Genomic DNA, 3697 nt, shown 5'->3' on the forward strand with positions numbered 1-3697 from the left:
CCACAAATCATTCATTCAATAACCCCTTCTTTCTCCACTGATTTGAAATGGGTGATATTTTCTGTTGAATGAGCTCTTGCCCTCAGGACTGTCCTATTGACAGGAATCCCACACCTTTCCTAGAACCCCAAAGGGGTTTGTATTCTCTTCTCCCCAAGAAAAGTGTTATGTTCTAGAACCCCAGACTGCCTGCTTGATACTGAACCCTCTGGACACATAAGGATTTCCCTGTCTTGAAACTGGAGGACTGTGTTTGGAAACATGGCTAATGACTTTAGGCCTCCCCACAGCAAGCCATGTATTTGACAAGTTTGGCTCAGATTTGGAAAAATTCAAAAGGGTTAGAGTGATTTCCCTGATGAAAAAAGAAATGGCCCAAGACAAACACCCTTTCTCACCCCACCCCCTCCCAGGCTCACTATTCTGTAATTATTCTCACCTGCGAAAAGGGGACCTATTAACCTTCCTCCAGACACAGGAGCTTAATCTGGCCTCCAGAAGCCTGCCAGTGGCTACAGTGTGTGCCTTCTGGCCTACTTTCTTGGTAACATCAAAACTGAGTTTGTAGGCCAGTGGCAGTGCCATCTCTGGCTGGAACGGTAGAAACGGGACTAGCATCCGGAGAGTCCTTAAGAAACCTCCAGCCCAGCCTTAAGGGGCAGGCTAGGGAGTGGGGAGAGGCAGAGAGACAGGAAGATGTTGAAGGGAGACAGGAGGAGTCCTCTGAGGCAGTTGTTGTGTCCTTACAACAGGGTACCTGCCACAAGGTCTGAGAATGTGTTGGCCAGCAATGAGTGGATGGTAGGGCAGAAATGCCCAAGGGAAAGGACCAATCCCAATCAATGCTGCAGGAAATAACTGGATCTGAATGGGATGGGGATGGGAAACATGTGGTTCCATGATTAATTGTATTAGGTAAATACCTAGTACTTCCAGGGTGGTGATGTGTAAAAGATAAAAGATAAAGGAGACAGTAGGCTAGAAGGCTCTTGCTCTTTATTTGTTCTCCAGCTTTGAGATACAACTGACATATAACCTGGGAGCTTTTAGAAAGGAACAGGAATCAAAACATGGAAAGAGCCCAAGTGTCCATCAACAGACGAATGGATCAAAAAGATGTGGTTTATCTATACCACGGAATACTACATGGCAATGAGAAAGAATGAAATCTGGCCATGTNGAAAGAGAAAGAGAGAGAATGCGAGCAGGAGAGGGCAGAGAGGGAATCCCAAGCAGGATCCATGCTATCAGTGCAGAGCTCAACGTGGAGCTTGATCCCACAAACCGTGAGATCATGACCTGAGCCAAAATCAAGATTCAGATGCTTAACTGACTGAGCCACCCAGGTGCCCCAGCATTTGATTGTTTTGGATGGTAGTTATGTAACAACACTAGGTACCTGCAAAGTATTAAGAACCTATTATGTACCAGGCTCTGTCTTGGCATTTTACGCACTTAAATCATCACACACCTTTGCACAACAACCCTGTGTGGCAATTCCTCCCAGTTTATAGGAGTGAGAAAAATGAGGCTCCCAGAGGCCAACTAGCTAAAATCCACACAGCTCAGAAGTCGCATAATTAAAAATTATTGATTAAAAGTCATGTTTCTGCTATTCTCTGTTTTCCAAATTTTTGACAATGACCATGTGCTTTCTACCTTTTCCCACCTGTCCCTTTCTTCATCTAATTAATCGTTCTTGGGTGATGAACAAAGGGTAGCATTCTCTCCTGCTCCTCAGAATCTGTGATCTCCTTCTCAGTCCCCAGTTGTGAGCAGGGAGAGACACCGGTGATGCTGAACAGATGTTTGTGGAATCAAAGAGTGAATAAAGAAATAAATGAGTAACAATCACAAACAAATTTAATTGTGATGATGTTAACACCTTGTATATACAGGGTGCCTGAAGAGGGTTCAGCCTTTTCACTAGAATGTTGAGAAGGGCGTCATTGGGTCTACAGTCTTCTTATGAGGCTTGGGTCCCCTTGCCTTGAGGCTAGCCAGCCATATCTCAAGTGATATCCCTAGCGTTGGGGATTCTATATACTGGGCCTGCCATCCAAGCCTTATTGCTATCATGTCCCTCCCCACACTGAAATACTCCTTTGTTTGCCAGGCCCCAACTCTTAAGCAGGCTGGAGGGGAGAGAGGTTTAAGGTCTAGGAGATACTGGAAACTTAGAGCACCCTGCTAACCCTTGTCGATAACAGAGAGTTAACTGTGTTTTGCAAGCTAAAAAGGATAACAGATAAAGGAATTCACATGATTCATATGCCAATTAGAAAGGACCAGGATGGCCACAGAACACCTGATCTACTTCCAGGGACTTGGGATCTGGATTCAGAATCCCTGCTCAGTGACTCCAATGGTGAGGCCAGGCATGTGATGAGAGGGAAGGGCAGGGCTACAGCAAGCCTCTGGGTGCCCCTGTTCTATACTCACCAAGTCGGTGGCCACCTCCTATCCCTGTGGGGCAGGGGGACAGGGAACAGGATAATGACTTCATTTCCTCCTGGCATGAGCTTCCCCAATGGAAAAAGTGGACTGAGGAACGTTTTCATTGAACTGGTAGCACTTTGGAAAATTATAGCCAATTCCCAGTAATCAGCACCAACGAGGAGCCGGCAGTAGGACCTGCAATTAGATAAAGAAAAATAGCAATGTTTACAATTCAATTTGTTTTAAAACAACAGATTTACCTTTATAATTATAAACCAGTGCAGGTTCCTACTAGAAGGCACTGGCCTGTGCTCTGGGCCTTCTGCTCAGAATAATGCCTCCACCTGCACCTATAGCCCCAGAATCGAGAGCTCTCCTCAGCCCTCCAGGCCTTGTTCGAATTCCACTTCCTCCAAGAGGCCTTGGGGTTCTTCAGTCATTTCTCTTTCCTCCATACCCCCTCTAGCACTTTTCCTAGCACTGGATAGAGCCCCTTTCACAGTTAGCCATTTCTGTCTGTGACCTCCTCTCCCTCCAGAACATAAGCTTCCAGAAGGGAGGCCATAGCCTTTCAGCTGTGTTGTCCATCTCAGCAGCACCCTGGACCTAGCACAGTGGCTGGCACAGTGGGCTCCTAGCCTTTGCCTCATTTCTTCCTGTCCGATGGAATCGACTCACCGACTTGGGGGTTGGGGGAACTCTAAAGAATGGGAGAATCCGGATTCCCAGGGCCCTGAGGGAGCCCTTGCAGCTAACAGGGAGTTGTCCTTATTTTGTAAGCTAGAAAGAAGTGTGTACCAGGCCTAATTATAGCTGTTTTTGTCATTCCAGGAGTGGGTTAGCGTCAAACCTAGCTGCATGGGTACAGTGAGCACAGCAACAAGGGGCCCCTTTGGCAGGGGCATGGGGTCTCCAGTCCCTATTCAGTCACTGGGCCCCCCAAGTGTGCGACCAGAGAGTCGAGGCTGGGGAGGAGAGGGAAAAGGAGGGGGAGGGCTGGGCCGCACCGCCCTTCTCCCTCCCGCTCCTCCTTTCTCTCGCTGTCCCCGCTGGCCTCCCTCGCAGGCTCTTTGTCTGTCGGTCGGTCTGTCTGTCGGCTTTCTCTAGCGCTGGCTCTCCGAAGCGCTCTCTCTCTCTCGCTCTTGCTCTCCTCGGTTCACGTGACCGCCTGCTCTCAACGGCTCTGATCACCTCTTCCTGAGGCTGCACCTTTCGGTTGGTAACAGGAGACACTGGGTGTTGGGGGCAGGATGGGTTT

Source organism: Crocuta crocuta, unplaced genomic scaffold (genome assembly GCF_008692635.1).
Source record: "Crocuta crocuta isolate KB4526 unplaced genomic scaffold, BGI_CrCroc_1.0 scaffold1133, whole genome shotgun sequence".
NCBI lineage: Eukaryota > Metazoa > Chordata > Mammalia > Carnivora > Hyaenidae > Crocuta > Crocuta crocuta.